At 43.2% G+C, this 18715-nt stretch overlaps 1 pseudogene; it reads left to right on the top strand.

Annotated features, from left to right (window-relative positions):
* Positions 1-18281, top strand: part of LOC111819971 (uncharacterized) — a 22354-nt pseudogene extending 4073 nt beyond the window's left edge.
* Positions 18282-18715: the final 434 nt, after the last annotated feature.

Here is an 18715-nt window from a genome sequence, read left to right as displayed (position 1 = left end):
AACATAATTAGTAAAATTATTTTAAATAAAATGTAAAAATTAAGATTTAACATGTATCATCAATCATATTGCTGATTATTACGTCCTTATAAGCAAACAGTCTGAGAAATTGAACTATTTGAAGAACTCGGCAGTAAGATTAGAGGAAGACTCATTAACAAACTGCAATATGCAGATGACACAACCTTCCCTGCTGAAAGCCAAGTGAACCTGAAGCACTTATTGATGAAGATCAGAGACCACAGCTTTACAAGCCATAAAACAAAACGAGACTAAATGGGCACACCAACCCAGGGGCAAGGACGTGAAGGCTGGTGATGGGAAACCCAAGGTCCAGAAGGGGAGAGTGGTGACAGGTTGTGTGGTTTGCAACCAATGTCACAAAACAATATGTGTATTAATTGTTTAATAAGAAACTTACTTGCTCTGTAAACCTCCATCTAAAGCACAATTAAAAAAAAAAAAGATTACAGCCTTCAGTACAGATTACACCATAACAAAAAGGAAACAAAAATCGTCACAACTGGACCAATAAGCAACATCATGATAAATGGAGAAACTATTGACGTTGTCAAGGATTTCATTTTACTTGGATCCACAATCAATGCCCATGGAAACAGCAGTCAAGAAATCAAAGGACATATTTTATTGGGCAAATCTGCTGCAAAAGACTTCTTTGAAGTGTAAAAAAGCAAAGACATCACTGTAAGGACTAATGTGCACCTGACCCAAGCCATGATGTTTTCAATCACCTCACATGCTTGTGAAAGATGAACAATGCATAAGAAGACTGAAGAAGAATTGATGCTTTTGAATTATAGTGTTGGCGAAGAATATTGAATATACCATGGACTGACAGAAGAACAAACAAATCTGTCTTGGAACTAGTACAGCCAGAATGCCCCTTGGAAGTGAGAATGGTGAGACTTCGTCTCATATACTTTGGACAGGCTATCAGGAAGGACCCCACCCATCTGTTAATTTATCTTACTGTGGTGGCTTTTGTGTTGTTGTGATATTGGAAGCTATGCCACTAGTATTTCAAATACCAGCAGGGTCGTCCATGGTGGACATGTTTCAGACTAAGACAGACTAGGAAGAAGGACCTGGTTGTCTACTTCTGAAAAGATCGGCCAGTGAAAACCTTATGAATAACAGTGGAATATTGTTTGGTATAGTGTCAGAAGATGAGCCCCTCAGGTTGGAAGACACTAAAAATACGACTGGGGAAAAGCTGCCTCCTCAAAGTAGAGTCAACCCTAATGACATGGATGGCGTCAAGCTTTCAGGACCATCACTAGCTGAGAAGAAACAGCTGCAAACATCCATTAATAATCGGAACGTGGAATGTACGAAGTATGAATCTAAGAAAACTGGAAGTTGTTAAAAACAGAAATGGAATACATAAACATCGATATTCTAGGCATTAGTGAGCTGAAATGGACTGGTATTGACCATTTTGAATCAGACAATCATATGGTCTACTATGCCGGGAATGACAACTTGAAGAGGAATGGTGTCAACATTCATAATCAAAAAGAACATTTCAAGATTTATTCTGAAGTACAAAGCTGTCAGTGATAGGATAATATCCATATGCCTACAAGGAAGACCAGTTAATATGACTGTTATTCAGATTTATGCACCAACCACTAAGGTCACAGATAAAGAAATTGAAGATGTTCACCAACTTCTGCAGTCTGAAATTGATCAAACATGCAGTCAAGATGCATTGATAATTACTGGTGATTGAAATGCAAAAGTCAGAATCGCTCCTGCTCTGGATCCTGCATCTGGCTCATCATCATCTGACCTCAGGTTCTTGGGACTTGAGCCAGGTGCCTGCTGTATTGCCTGCCAGTCTTGGGATTCGTCAGCCTCCGCAGCCTGAGAGCCAGAGGCCTGCCGTCTGACCTGCCTATCCTGGGTTCATCAGCCCCTGCAGCTACATAAATCGGAAGCCTCTAGCCTGACACCTGACCCACCGACTTAGGACTTATCAGCCTCTACTACCATGTGAGCCATTTCCTTGAGCTGAATCTCTCTCTCTCTCTCTCTATATATATATGTATATGTATGTATACATGCTACACTGGTTTTGCTTCTCTAGACAACCCAGCCTAAGACAGGGCCCCTGGCTAACACAAATGGTTTGTGCTCTACTAATATAAAGGATGGTGGTTTGAACCTATCCAGTGGCACCTCAAAAGAAAGGCCTGGAGATCTGTTCCTGTGAAGATTACAGCCAAGAATACCCTATGGAGCACAGTTGTACTCGGTAACACATGGGATCACCATGAGTTAGAACTGACTCAACAGCAATAGGTTTGGTTTTCTTTTGGGGTGGTGCAAATCGTTGAGTACCTGGCTGCTAACCGAAAGGATGGAGGTTTGAATCCACCCACAGGCACCTCAGAAGAAAGGCCTGCTGATCTACTTCTGAAAAGTTAGCCATTGAAAACCTGATGGAGCACAGTTCTACTGTGACACACATGGGGTTGCCATCAGTGGGAACTGACTCCCTGGAAACTGGGGGTGGTGGTGGATTTATTTATTTAGCACAATAACTGTAATAAAAGAAGAGCAGCTGATATAGCTTCATTCTCTCAAAGGAGCCATTTTTGCATGTCCCTTGCATTAGTGCTTAAGTGGCAATGAAATTGTTTCAGGGCCTGAAAACCAACACTAACTCCCAGAGACGGCCTTGTAGCATCAGCACTGGCCGATCATCTCATGTTTGGATTCCACTTGGCTGAAGAAAATTGCCCTCTTGTTTGGAATCATAAGAGAAAAGATCTCAACTGGTGTTCCAGACCTTACAGCAGGGTTTCCAAACGTTCCTAGGATCCTTGTGATGTCAGAAAAAAATCTTTGCTGATCACCTACATGATAGTAACTCTCCTATTAACTCTTTGTTTTGAAACTTATGAAAAAAAGAAAGTGAAATCAATTATACTTTGAAAAAAACACGTGTTTTATCCATCGCGTCAGCATCTATAAACATGGAAATGCAGGTGTTAACCATTTAAATAAGATATTATTTATTTCCTCTATAAGCTACGACGTGCATTGGGTCCCTGGACGCTGGCACCAGCCCCAGTGTCCCAGGCATCGTTAGCTCATGAGCTGAAACTGCGGTGTTAATACCCCCTACTCGGCTTTCAGAAAGAGAGTTTATGATCAGAAACGCCTTACACCAGAAGCTTTGCACAACTTACTCAGCTGGATGTTTCATAATAGTAAATCTTTTCCTAAGCTCAGAATATTTCTACACATGATATTGCATTTCTTAGACACATTTCAGAGGAATAACAATTAAGAAGGGAGACTACGAAGGAACTGGAAAGGTAATGGAAAGAGGTAGTTGTGGCCCTTAAAAGTTAACATCCCTACGAGGCTTTTCTGATAACTCAACAACTCTGGAGTCTTCTCCAGCAACGTGCAGACCCACAGCTCACTGTCTCCTCTGACTTCCTCCAGCTTGGCTGGGAAATTTATTAATCAAACAGGACAATTTGTGCAGGTGGTTTTTTTTTTTTAAGATAACTTTATTTTGAGCAGTATGGCCAAAATTTTATTTATGACACAATAAAGCAAACTTCAATCAATTTCTTCACAAGTAGTCCAAAGAGAACATTTCTCAGTTAGAATTTTCTTTTCGCTTCTAATATGTCCAAATCCATCCATGTAAACTTTGAGATTTTAATCTAGCCTAATACGCTGGTGTTTCTCCTAATGGTAAACCTTGGTCAGTGGACAAATACAAAAACCAAGAACACACCATTGACATTTGGACAGTTCTATTAGAATATCAGCTAAATATATATAAATATATATATATGTATGTAAGTTTTTAAATGACATTTCTGTCTTTAAATGCCAGCTACTTAATGGGGTAGAAGATAAGTGCAATAGTGGCTTGTAAGCCAAACGTAATTTAAAAAAAAAAAAAAATATTGAAAGATTTACATTCCCCCAAATCATTGAATTTACAATTGAATAATCTAGTTTTATGTTTTTTATCCCCCAAGAGTCTGTCAATTTGTCATACTGTGGGAGCTTGCTTGTTGCTGTGTTGCTGGAAGCTATGCCACCAGTATTCAAATACCAGCAGCGTCACCCCTGATGGGCAGGTTTCTGCTGAGCTTTCAGACTAAGACAGACTAGGAAAAAGGTCTTGGCAGTCTACTTCTGAAAAGAATTAGCCAATGAAAACCTTCTGAATAACAACAGAACATTGTCTGATATAGTGCCAGAAGATGAGCCCCCCAGGTTGGAAGGCACTCAAAAACGACTGGGAAAGAGTTGCCTACACGAAGTAGAGTCAACCTTAATGATGTGGATGGAGTCAAGCTTTCAAGAACTTCATTTGCTGATGTTGCATGGCTCAAAATGAGAAGAAACAGCTGCAAATATCCATTAATAATCAGAACGTGGAATGTACGAAGTATGAATCTAGGAAAATTGGAAATCTTCAAAAATGAAATGGAATGCATAAACATCAATATCCTAGGCATTAGTGAGTTGAAATGGACTGGTATTGGCCATTTTGAATCGGACAATCATATGGTCTGCTATGCCGGGAATGACAACTTGAAGAGGAATGGTGTTGCTTTCATTGTTGAAAAGAACATTTCAAAATCTATCCTGAAGTACAACGTTTTCAGTGATAGGATGATATCCATATGCTCACAAGGAAGACTAGTTAATATGACTATTATTCAAATTTATGCACCAACCACTAAGGCCATAGATGAAGAAACTGAAGATTTTTACCAACTTCTGCAGTCTGAAATTGATCAAACATGCAATCAAAATGCATTGATAATTACTGGTGATTGGAATGCAAAAGTTTGAAACAAGGAAGAAGGATCAGTAGTTGGAAAATATGACATTGATGATAAAAATGATGCCGGAGATCTCATGATAGAATTTTGCAAGACCAACGACTTCCTCATTGCAAATACCTTTTCTCACCAACATAAACACATGGACCTAGCCAGATAGAATACACAGGAATCAAATTGACTACATCTGTGGAAATAGACGATAGAAAAGCTCAGTATCATCAGTCAGAACAAGACCAGGGGCCAACTTCGGAACAGACCATCAGTTGCTCATCTGCAAATTCAAGCTGAAACTGAGGAAAATTAGAAAAAGTCCACAAGAGCCAAAGTACAACTTTGAGCATATCCCACCTGAATTTAGAGACCATCTCAAGAATGGATTTTAAGTGTTGAACACTAATGATGGAAGACCAGAGGAATTGTGGAATGACATCAAGGACATCATACATGAAGAAAACAAGAGGTCATTAAAAAGACAGGAAAGAAAGAAAAGACCAAAATGGGTATCAGAAGAGACTCTGAAAGTTGCTCTTGAACGTTGGAAGAAAAGATGAAGTAAAAGAGCTGAACAGAAGATTTCAAAGGGTGGCTCGAGAAGACAAAGTAAAGTATTATAATGACATATGGAAGGATCTGAAGATAGAAAACCAAACGGGAAGAACATGCTCAGTATTTCTCAGGCTGAAAGAACAGAAGAAAAAATTCAAGCCTTGAGTTGCAATGGTGAAGGATTCTACAGGGAAAATATTAAACAATGCAGAAAGCATTAAAAGAAGTTGGCAGGAATACACAGTCATTATACCAAAAAGAATTGGTCAACGTTCAACCATTTCAAGAGGTAGCATATGATCAGGAACCAATGGTACTGAAGGAAGAGGTCCAAGCTGCACTGAAGGCACTGGTGAAAAACAAGGCTCCAGGAATTGACGGAATATCAATTGAGATGTTTCAGCAAACGGATGCAGCACTGGAAGTGCTCACTAGTCTATGCCAAGAAATTTGAAAGCTACCTGACCAACCGACTGAAAGAGATCCATTATTTATGCCTATTCCCAAGAAATGTGATCAAACTAAATGTGGAAATTATCGCACAATATCATTAATATCACACACAACAAAATTTTGCTGAAGATCATTCAAAAGCAACTGCAACAGTATATCGACAGGGAACTGCCAGAAATTCAAGCTGGATTCAGAAGAGGATATGGAACCAGGGATGTCATTGCTGATGTCAGATAGATCCTGGCTGAAAGCAGAGAATGTCAGAAAGATGTTTACCTGTGTTTTATTGACTATGCAAAGGTATTTGACTGTGTGGATCATAACAAATCATGGATAACGTTGCAAAGAATGGGAATTCCAGAACACTTAATTGTGCTCATGAGGAATCTGTACATAGACCAAGAAGCAGTTTTTTGGACAGAACAAGGGGATACTGTGTGGTTTAAAGTCAGGAAACGTGTGTGTCAGAGTGTTATTCTTTCACCATACTTACTCAATCTGTATGCTAAGCAAATACTCCAAGAGGCTGGACTATATGAAGAAGAATGGGGCATCAGGATTGGAAGAAGACTCATTAACAACCTGTGACATGCAAATAACCCATCCTTGCTTGTTGAAAGTGAAGAGGACTTGAAGCACTTACTGATGAAGATCAAAGACCACAGCCTTCAGTATGGATTACACCTCAACATAAAGAAAACAAAAATCTTCACAACTGGACCAATAAGCAACATCATGATAAATGGAGAAAAGATTGAAGTTGTCAAGGATTTCATTTTACTTGGATCCACAATCAACACCCATGGAAGCAGCAGTCAGGAAATCAAACGACGTATTGCATTGGGCAAATCTGCTGCAATAGACCTTTTTAAAGTGTTGAAAAGCAAAAATGTCACCTTGGAGACTAAGGTGCACCTGACCCAAGCCATGGTATTTTCAATTGCATCATATGCACGTGAAAGCTGGACAATGAATAAGGAAGACTGAAGAAGAATTGACGCCTTTGAATTGTGGTGTTGGCGAAGAATCTTGATTATACCATGGACTGCCAAAAGAACGAACAAATCTGTCTTGGAAGAAGTACAACCAGAATGCTTCTTAGAAGCAAGGATGGCGAGACTGTGTCTTACATACTTTGGATATGCTGTCAGGAGGGATCAATCCCTGGAGAAGGACGTCATGCTTGGTAAAGTAGAGGGTCAGTGAAAAACAGGAAGACCCTCAACGAGATGGACTGACACAGTGGCTGCAATAATGGGCTCAAGCATAACAACGACTGTGGGCACAATGCAGGACCGGGCAGTGTTTTGTTCTGTGGTACATAAGGTTCCTATGGGTTGGAACTGACTTGATGGCACCTAACAACAACAGCAACAGTTGTTTATGTCGCTACTAGTTTGTCACTACTACATCATTCAGTGATATATGGGAATTACTATTTATGAGTAACATTAGTGCAAAAAACATTACTAAGGATTCTGTATGGTTTGGTAAGGGAGGAGGTCCATGGCTGGGGTGACACCATGAGTTACTGTACTGGGGACACAACCCTAGTGATACCTCTGGCCACATCCACCTTAGCAGTGACCCAGGTCTCCAGCAGTCATACCCCACTTCCTTTCCTAATAAAGGGCTGAGGGATTCTTACCACAATTGTGTGCAGCTGAAAACAAAGAAAGGTTTGTGATGCTCATTGACAGGTTCGTGGAAACAGGCTTGACACTGTGTATGCAAAAACGCCTTAACATTTAGATGGAGAAATAGCAGTGGTTTATAACAAAGAAGGTGGGAGAATGCAGCGGGGATGTGGGGTGGGTGGCCATGGCCTTTGCCAACTTGCTGCTTTCCAGCTATATGACCTTGAGCAGGTCACTTCTGTGTTGTGAGCTCTGGGTGCTTTCCCTGTGGGACGAGAAGAATAATACCGAAATTCCATCGTTGTCCTGAGGACAGCTGACAAGGCACTCGTAAGATGGCCTGACGCGGCTTCTGCTGTGCATTAGACTGTTGTTTCTCAGGGTACAAAAGGAATTTAACTACATCCAATATGCAGGGGCCAAAAACCCTCCAAACCATTTGCCGTCTGATCAATTCTGACTCATGGCCACCCTGAGTATCAGAGTAGAACTGGGCTTCATAGGCTTTTCAGTGGCTGATTTTCTGAAGCAGATCACCAGGCCTTTCTCCCAAAGTACCTCTGTGTGAACTCAAATCACCAAGCTTTTGGTTAGCAGCCGAATGCATTACCCATTCCCGCCACCGAGGAACTCTTTCGCATACGCTAGAAATGAGTAATTTCATACATACGTATGTGTGTACATCCAATAGAAATGTGTACAGATGTTCACCCAAAGACGTGCACAGAAACTCACAGCGTCACGGCTTATGCAGCCAAAAGTGGTAGAAGAGATAAACAAATTGCTGGATTCCTGCAATGGACACCATACAGCAAGGAAAACGTGAAGTAAAATGGAGGAGTCTCACAAACATAATGCTGAAACATATGAAATATCTTTTCTGGCAGATAAAGTTTAATATACAAACTAAAATCTGAAAATTCCTTTCATAAACAACGGCTTGCTCACAATGGAATATTCTCTGAAGATACATTATGCTGTAAATTAAAGACAATGAAATGGAAGAATGGCTATTTTGAGGAGTTACTAAATTGACAAGGGATTCAATGTAATGGTTATCAATGAAGTTGGGGATTTTGAAAAGATGGCTTTAAACCAATGTCATTAAAAACAGAAAGAGAGAGACAGCAATTCTAAAATCTGGAAAGGTTCAAGACTGCTTTAATCCCTGACTACAGGTGCTCGGTGGTAGAATTCTCGCCTTCCGTGTAAGAGACCTGGGTTCGATTCTCAGCCAATGCACCTTATGTGCGGTCACCACCCGTCTGTCAGTGGAGGTTTGGGTGTTGCTGTGATGCTGAACAGGTTTCAGCGGAGCTTCCAGAGTAAGATGGACTAGGAAGAAAGGTCTGGAGATCTACTTCTGAAAATCAGTCAGTGAAAACCCTGTGGATCTCCACAGTCAGATGCACAGCTGATTGTGGGGACAGTGCAGGACCAAGCAGTATTTCCTTCCCTGTGCATAGGTGCACCGTGAGCCCGGGGCTGACCAGAGCTCTGGTAACAACAACAGCACAGGTTAAACAGGACAGGCAGGAACAGAAAGGGCCGAGGGGCCTCCCTCCGCAAGGATGATCTGTGTGTGGGAAACCCATTGCCCTCGAGTCAATTCCCGCTTATAGCAATGCTATAGGACAGAGCAGAACTGCCCCACAGGGGCTCCAAGGCTGTAATCTGTACAGAAGCCGACTGCCACATCTTTCTCCTGCAGAAGGACTGATAGGTTCCAACCACCAATCTTTCAGTTAGCAGCCAAGTGTTTAACCACCGAGTGGGAAGGCTTTCATAAATACTGTTTTTTGCCAAATACATGATTCTGTACTTCCCCTATTAATCCTCCTCTAATTTCTCTGATTTAAACCCAAAAGGGAGAATAGACAATCTTGTATTTACAGTTTTAAGAGCCCAAGATGTGGCACCAGGTGCTTTCTGGCTGTCTTTCCTGGTGGGGTTTGTGATCACGGGCACAACGGGGTGGTCGGCTTGGGGAACAGGACCTCATAGTGGCAGTTTCTCTTGACCAGCCTCCCTGTCATGGAAACCCCAAGGGCAAGGGTGGTGCTGGTGAAGGTACCCATGGAGGGGGCAGGATCCCCCCAGCACTGGCTCTTCCATCTTCTCTGTCGTAGGAATGTCCCAGGAACTTCCCGTCACACACTCTGCCCCGTTCTGTTTGAATACCTCACAGCTTCCTTTGCGTGTTGTGGAACCTCACAGCAAAGACACAAAGACTCACAAATCCCGTCAAATCCACTTCCTACACCGGACACTCTGAAGAGTCTAACATACTTACCTGGTACTGAACACCCGATGAAATGTCAGATCACTCAGCCCAGGCCCGCACCAAAAGCCTTCATGCTCGGGTCCTTCTTTCCTCCACCCTGTTCATCTCTGAGTCCCCCAAGGGCTTATCTCATCTCTAAAACAACCAGTTTCTGTAGGGGTGACCCCATGTGTGTCAGAGTAGAGCTGTGCTCCGTAGGGCTTTCAATGGCTGCTTATTCAGAAGTAGGTTGCCAGGCCTTTCTTCTGAGATGCCTCTGGGTGGACACAAACCTCCAACCATTCAGTTAGAATTCAAGCCCTTAACCTATTAACTGCCCATTAATCCATCAACTTCACCACCCAGGGCAGTTCTCAAACTCTGGCTCCCATTCCTAAAATAGATACATGCAATTCATTGTACTTTTCAAAATCCCACCTCCTCAGCGGTGGCTATCCCACTCAGCTGTATTGGCTCTCGACCAGCCCGAGTCTCGCTGAACTGTGGGTACCCTGAGCTCAGTCCCTGAATCCTTCTCATTCCTGACGGTGTCTCCCGTGCCTATAAAGACAGTCAGCATCTGGGAAAGCAGATTGTGTGCCAGCCATGTGCTGATGGCTTTATATTCACTATCTCACATGATCTTCAGTAAACTAAGTGACATCCTTGTTGTTGTTGTTAGCTGCCATTGAATTGGCTCCAGCTCATGGGAACCTTATGTATCACAGAACAAAACGTGGCCTGGTCCTGGGCCATCTTCATGATTGTTGGTATGTTCGAGTCCATTGTTGGGCCCACTGGGCCAATCCACCTCACCAAGAGTCTCCCTCACTCTCTCTGGCCCTCTACTTCATCAAACATGATTCCTCCTCCAGCGACTGATCCCTCCTGGTGATGTGTCCAAAGTAAGTGAGTCAGACAGTGTTCTCGTACAATCTGTAGGGTTTTCACTGACTGATTTTCAGAAGTAGATCACCAGGCCTTTCTTCCTAATCTGTCTTAGTCTGGATGCTCTGCCTAAACCCGTCCCCCATGGGTGACCCTGCTGGTATTTGAAATACCAGTTGCTTAGCTTTCAATATCACAGCAACACCCGAGCTACCACAGTACGACACACTGACAGACAGGTGGTAAAAATGACATTATTGTCCTCATTTTATAAATGAGGAAACTAGGCATTGAGAGATGGAGTGACTTGCCCAAAGTTGCATTTTTTAAAGTGGTGCAGCCTCAGTTCAATCAAGGTACCTGACTTGACACCTTCACTCCTCATTGCTGTGGACCATGCCCCACAGAGTGTGCTGGGCAGGTTACACCCATCGACAGATAAATAACCAACCACCATGGGTGGTTCAAACCATGACCATTAGGCTAGAGGTTGGAGTCCACCCAGAGTTGCCTGAGAAGAAAGACCTGGTGATCTATTTCCAAAAAAATCAGCCATTGAAAACCCTATGGAGCACAATTCCATTCTGACACTCATGGGGTTGCCTTGAGTTGGGGTTGATTGGATGAGAACTGGTTTGGTTTGGTTTGGGTTGTGGAGTGAAGCTAAGAAGCCCTGACTTACCAACATCTCTGGCACCAGGGATGCATTGCCTTTTAAGAACATCACACGCTGATTCTGGCCCTATGTCTTTGGCCAGATGCTGTAACTGGGCAGTGTATAATCAAACGTCACTCCCTTCCCTTAGAATCCAAGATGGTTCCCTGGGTGGCACAAACAGTTCAGCTCATTGACTACGAGCTGAAAGGCTGGCCGTTCAAACCTACCCAGAGGTGCCTGTCATGGATTGAATTGTGTCCCCCAAAAAATGTGTGTAGCAACTTGGCTAGGTCATGATTCCCAGTATGGTATGATTGTGTTATCTGATGTGATTTCCTTATGTGTTGTAAACTCTACCACTATGATGAGATTATATGTGATCTCCTCATGTGTTGTAAATTCTATCACTGTGATGAGTTTATACTGATGAGGTTGGCAAGATCAGTGTCTTAATGCAATCTCTTTTGAGATATAAAAGAGAGAAGCGAGCAGAGACACATGAGAACCTCATACCACCAAGAAAGCAGTGCTGGGAGCAGAGCGGGTCCTTTGGACCTGAGGTTCCTGCGCAGAGAAGCTCCCAGGCCAAAGGAAGACTGACGATATGGACTTTCCTCCAGAGCCGATGGAGAAAGCGTTCCCCTGGAGCTGATGCCCTGAATTTGGACTTGTAGCCTACTCGACTGTGAGAGAATAAACTTCTTTTTGCTGTATCCATCCACTTGTGGTATTCCTGTTAAAACAGCACTAGATGACTGAGACAATGCCTCAGAAGAAAGGCTTGGAGATCTCCTCTGAAAGGTCACAGCCCCGAAAACCCTATGGAGCAGTTCTACTCTGCACACATGGGGTCTCCACGAGCGGGAATCAACTCAACGGCAACCAACAACAGCCCAAGATGAGTACAGAGGGAACTTTCAGACAACCAGGAATGACTAGCTGAAATGCAAACTGGAGTGGCCACCAGAGTCTCTGCCTGTGAGTCCTTCTCCCCCTTGGCTAGTACCTGAGTGGGGCCACCAGAGTCTCTGCCTGTGAGTCCTTCTCCCCGTTGGCTACTACCTGAGTGGGGCCACCAGAGTCTCTGCCTGTGAGTCCTTCTCCCCATTGGCTGGTACCTGAGTGGGGCCACCAGAGTCTCTGCCTGTGAGTCCTTCTCCCCGTTGGCTAGTACCTGAGTGGGGCCACCAGCAGGTCCCCTCGCGGGGTCCATGTGGGAAGTCTCTCCTGCAATGCAGCCCCGTGAGTGTGTGTTCTCCATCCATACATTTGTCATTATTAGGGTACTGTCCCCAAGCCTTCATACAGTCTATTCCATCTGTGGTAGGCAAAAACATTACACACAGTTCTCACAAAGTACAAATGAGTCAGCACGAGCTGTACACAAAACACAAATGTGGCGTTTTAAACAAAAGCTCACATAGTGCTCGCCCCAGGCTTTGATCTAAGCCCTTTAATCCTCACCAAAACCTCATGAGGTAGTGGGTGAGTTATTTACTTCTGCTGAACAAATTACTCCAAATTTTAGTGGCTTAAAGCCACAAACTATTATCCCACATTTTGCAGGTGATCTGGGTGACCCGCGCCTCTCTCAAGGCTGCAGCCGGGTGTCAGCCGGGGCTGCGTCATGGGAAGGTTGGACTGGTAGAGGACCTCCTTCCCAGCTGGCCCTTGGCTCCTCTCTGGCTGCTGACTGGAGCCTCGGCCATGGCAGGCCTCTCTGTAGGTGGCATGGGACCAACTCCCTCGAGCGTGGGATCACAGAGACAGAGAAGAGGCAGGGACCCACGTCCACTGCTTTCCCAGGTGCTGGATGTGAGTCGCTATGTCCAGCCCCACTCAAAAGGAGGGAATTAGGCTCCACCTTTTGAAAGGAGTATTAAAGAATTTGTGGATATATTTTAAACCACAAAAACAAACAAAAAAAACCCAGTTGCTCTTGAGTCAGCTCTGACTCATGGTGCCCCCATGTGTGTTCCAAGGGTTTTCAATGGATGATTATTCAGAAGCAGATCACCAGGCTTTTCTTCTGAGGTGACTCTGGGTGAACTCAAACTGCCAACCATTTGTTAGCAGCTGAGCTAATAATTAAGTTCTAGTTTTACCCCCAGTTTGCAGATGAGAAAACTGAGGCAGAAGTATACCCAGTAACTTGCCCAGAATCACACACATATTTAGTGGCAGAGCAAGGCTTTAAGCTCTGGGTTAGCTGAGACTAAAATCCATGCTCTTAACCATTGTGATTATGTCTTCACTGGAAACAAACCAAACAAATCCATCATTAAACAAAACAAACAAAAAAAATCTTAGTATTGATTATCTTCTACATGTAAGCCATGGTGTTTTCAATCACCTCATATGCATGTGAAAGCTGGGCAATGAATATGGAAAACCAAAGAGAAATTGATGCCTTTGAGTGATGGTGTTGGCAAAGAATATTGAATATACCATGCACCACCAAAAGAACGAACAAATCTGTCTTGGAAGAAGTACAGCCAGAATGCTCCCTAGAAGTGAGGATGGCAAAATTTTGTCTCACATACTTTGGACATGTTATTATGAGGGACTAGTCCCTGGTGGAGGACATTATGCTTAGTAAAGTAGAGGGTCAGTGAAGAAGAGGAAGACCCTCAATGAGATGGATTGACAGAGTGGCTGCAACAATGGTATCAAGCATAACAACAATCAAGAGGATGGTGCAGGACTGGGCTTTGTTTCATTCTGTTGTACATAGGGTCACTATGAGTCAGAAACAACTAGACGGCACCTAACAACAACAACACATGCAGCCACCACTCATCTGTCAGCTTGTCGTACTGTGGGGGTTTTCATGTTGCTGTAATGCTGGAAGCTATGCCACCCATACTTCAAATACCAGCAGGGTCACCCTTGGTGGACAGGTTTCAGCAGAGCTTTCAGATTAAGACAGACTAGGAAGAAGGACTTGGTAGTCTACTTCTGAAAAAACTGGCCAGTGAAAACCTTATGAATAGGAGCATAACATTGTCTGATATAGTGCCAGAAGATGAGCCCCTCAGGTTGGAAGGCACTCAAAATACCACTGGGGAAGAGCTACTTCCTCAAATTAGAGTCACCTTAATGACGTGGATGGAGTCAAGCTTTCGGGACCTTCATTTGCTGATGTGACACGACTCAAAATAAGAAGAAACAGCTACAAATATCTATTAATAATTGGAAAGTGGGATGTATGAAGTATGAACCCAGGAAAATTGGAAATCATCAAAAATGAAATGGAATGCATAAAAATCAATATCCTAGGCATTAGTGAGCTGAAATGGACTGGTATTGGCCATTTTGTATCTGACAATCATATGGTCTACTATGGCAGGAATGACAAATTGAAGAACAGTATTGCATTTACTGTCAAAAAGAGGATTTTAAGATCTATCCTGAAGTACAACGCTGTCAGTGATAGAATAGTATCCATATGCCTATAAGGAAGATCAGTTAATACGATTATTATTCACATTTATGCACCAACCACTAAGGCCAAAGATGAAGAAATTGAAGATTTTTACCAACTTCCACAGTCTGAAATTGATCAACCATGCAATCAGGATGCGTTGATAATTACTGGTGATTGGAATGCAAAAGTTTGAAACAAAGAAGAAGGATCAGTAGTTGGAAAATATGGCCCTGGTGATAGAAATGATGCTGGAAATCATATGTAGAATTTTGCAAGGGCAACAAATTCCTTCTTCACAAATACCTTTTTCTAACAACATAAACGGCAACTGTACCCATGGACCTTGTCAGATGGAATACACAGGAATCAAATTGACTACATCTGTGGAAAGAGACGATGGAAAAGCTCATTATCATCAGTAAAGTCCATGGGCCAGCTGCGGAAGAGATAATCAATTGCCCATGTGCAAGTTCAGGTTGAAGCTGAAGAAAATTAGAACAATCCACGAGAGCCAAAATACAACCTTGAGTACATCCCACCTGAATTTAGAGACCATCTCAAGAATACATTTGACTTGTTCAACACTAATGACCGAAGACCAGACGAGTTGTGGAATGACATCAAGGACATTATACATGAAGAAAGTAAAAGGTTATTAAAAAGATAAGAAAGAAAGAAAAGACCAAAATGGATGTCAGAAGAGACTCTGAAACTTGCTCTTGAATATAGTGTAGCTAAAGCAAAAGGAAGAAATGATGAAGTAAAAGAGTTGAACAGATGATTTCAAAGGGCGGCTAGAGAAAACAAAGTAGAGTATTATGATGACATGTGCAAAGACCTGGAGATAGAAAACCAAAAGGGAAGAACACGCTTAGCATTTCTCAAACTGAAAGAACTGAAGAAAAAATTCAAGCCTTGAATTGCAATGTTGAAGGAGTCTATGGGAAAAATATTAAATGATTCAGGAAGCATCAAAAGAAGATGGAAGGAATACACAGATCACCATACCAAAAAGAATCAGCTGATGTTCAACCATTTCATGAGGTAGCATATGGTCAGGAACCCAAGGTACCGAAGGAAGAAGTCCAAGCTGCACTGGAGGCATTGGCAAAAAACAAGGCTCCGGGAATTGACGGAATATCAGTCGGGATGTTTCAACAAATGGATGCAGCGCTGGAAGCACTCACTCGTCTACGGCAAGAAATTTGGAAGACAGGTACCTGGCCAACCAACTGGAAGATATCTATATTTATGCCTATTCCTAAGAAAGGTGATCCAACTAAATGCGGAAATTATCACACAATTTCATTAATATCATACACAATAACATTTTGCTGAAGATTATTCAAAAGTGGCTGCAGCAGAACATTAACAGGGAACTGCCAGAAATTCAAGCCAGATTCAGAAGAGGACATGGAACAGGGGATATCATTGCTGATGTCAGATGGATCCTGGCTGAAAGCAGAAAATACCAGAAAGATGTTTACCTGAGTTTTATTGACTATGCAAAGGCATTCAACTTTGTGGGTCATAACAAATTATGGATAACATTGTGAAGAACAGGAATTCCAGAACACTTAATTGTGCTCATGAGGAACCTATATATAGATCAAGAGGCAGTTGTTGGAACAGAACAAGGCGATACTGCATGGTTTAAAGTCAGGAAAGGTGTGCAACCGGGTTGTATCCTTTCGCCATACTGATTCAATCTGTATGTTGAGCAAATAATCCGAGAAGCTGGACTATATGAAGAACATGGCGGCATCAGGATTGGAGGAAGACTCATTAACTAACTTCGTTATGCAGATGACACAACCTTACTTGCTGGAAGTGAAAAGAACTTGAAGCACTTACTAATGAAGATCAAAGACCACAGCCTTCAGTATAGACGCCTCAACATAAGGAGAACAAAAATCCTCCCAACTGAACCAATAAGCATCATCACGATAGACGGAGAAAAGACTGAAGTTGTCAAGGATTTCATTTTACTTGGATCCACAATCACTACCCACGGAAGCAGTGGTCAAGAAATCAAACAAAGCATTGCACTGGGCAAATCTGCTGCAAAAGACCTCTCTAAGGTGTTTTAAAGCAAAGATGTCACCTTGAAGACTACAGTGCGCCTGATCCAAGCCATGGTATTTTCAATTGCATTATATACATGCGAAAACTGGACAATGAATGAGGAAGACAAAAGAAGAATTGACGCCTTTGAATTGTGGTGTTGGTGAAGAATATTGAATATACCATTGACTGCCAGAAGAATGAACAAATCTATCTTGGAAGAAGTACAACCAGAATGCGCCTTAAAAGCAAGGATGGCAAGACTATGTCTCACAAACTTTGGACATGTTATGGGGGAGGTCAGTCCCTGGAGAAGGACATCAGGCTTGGTAGAGGGTCAGTGAAAGAGAGGAAGACCCGCAATGAGATTGATTGACACAGTGGCTGCAACAAAGGGCTCAAGCATAGGAACAATTGTGAGGATGGTGCAGGACTGGGCAGTGTTTCCTTCTGTTGTACACAGGGTCACTATGAGTTAGAACCAACTCGAGGGCACCTGACAATAACGTTGGCCAGGAGTATATTATTGACGGAATTATTAAATAAATGTTTGCTTTTCATTTCTTTCCCCTCAGAGCCAAGGTAAAACACTGGCCACTACTCCAGCTAGTCCCCAGAACAAATGTTTCTAGTCCCGATAAACCCACCAGCACTCTGGGGTGAGGGACTGCGGGCTGTGAGGCTGAAGCTTCCTGAGCCATTGGTGTGTCTTTGTCTGCAATGTTGTGTTACGTGTTTTTTGTGTGCTGTGTGTAGTGTGTGTTGTATTGTGTTTGTGTTGTGTGTAGTGTTGTATTGTGTGTGTGTTGTGTGTGTAGTGTTGCACTGAGTGTTGCGTTGTGTGTTTTGCGTGTGTCATGCTGTGTATGTTGTGTGTTGTTTTGAACTGTGTTCTATTTTGCGTAGTGCATGTGTTGTGTTGTGTGTTTGGTGTTGCGTGCATCGTGTGTATTATGTGTGTTGGGTGTGAATGGTGCTGTGTGTGTAGTGTTCGGTTGTGTTGTTTTGTGTGTGTTATATGTATGTTGTGTAGAGTTATATTGTGTGTGTAGTGTTGTGTATGTTGAGTTGTGGGTTTTATGTGTGTTGTGGTGTGTGTGAAATGTTGTGTTTTCTTTTAATGCATAACTTTCTGGATGTAGGCGTCCTGTCCCCAGGATCATACGGTTCCCTCAGTTCACTCAGGCGGCAGTGACAAGGGACAATCCCCCCCAGCACCCTGGCCAGGCCCCAGAAGGCAGCTCTCCAGTGATTGGCTAACTCCCCAGGTGCTAGAATGATTTCCCTGGAAACTACATTCCTTCATGGATTTCTTCCAAGAGAAGGCCACTGCTCCAGGTAATATTCCACCTCTCCCTCTGAGCAGGAGCAGAGAGCTCCTTCCATGGATTCACCCCCCGCCCTGCCCAGGGTCCTGCTGTGCAGCCTCCAGCAGCCCCAGGACAGGGAGGGCAGACCCAACGCCATCCTTCTGACTGAGGAGCTTGGGACTTGAGCCCCTCTGAGTGCAGCCTGTGTGGGCATGAGCTTGGGCTGAGAATGCCCAGCTTGCCTCCCTCCAGGGGCACCAGGGAGACACAGGCTGGGCTTTTGGAGCAAGCCTGGCTTGCTGACTCTGCAGACTCAGCTGTGGAATCAGTGATTCAGCTGCTCTATTGTGTGTCGGTAACTTGTTTCCCCTCCCCTTTCACTCACATGGAGACACCTTGTGTTCCTTCACCTCTGCCCGTGCAGGGCCTTGTCCGCCCCCATGGCGTGTTTCTGCGACTGCACAAAACGTATCGATCCCATGCATTGGCTGCACACTCAGCGAGCTTCAGATGTTAGGGAGTGGCTGGAAGGATAAAGAAGAGATGAAATATGGATCAATTCTCACCACGTTTACTTTTGTCAATGGCCCCTGCAGCTCAGTGTTCCTTCCCATAACCT

The sequence above is a fragment of the Trichechus manatus genome, unplaced genomic scaffold, assembly GCF_000243295.1.
Source record: "Trichechus manatus latirostris isolate Lorelei unplaced genomic scaffold, TriManLat1.0 scaffold00002, whole genome shotgun sequence".
Lineage (NCBI taxonomy): Eukaryota > Metazoa > Chordata > Mammalia > Sirenia > Trichechidae > Trichechus > Trichechus manatus.
The sequence above is the reverse complement of the archived record's forward strand: the minus strand, read 5'-3'. Positions and strand labels throughout refer to the sequence as shown.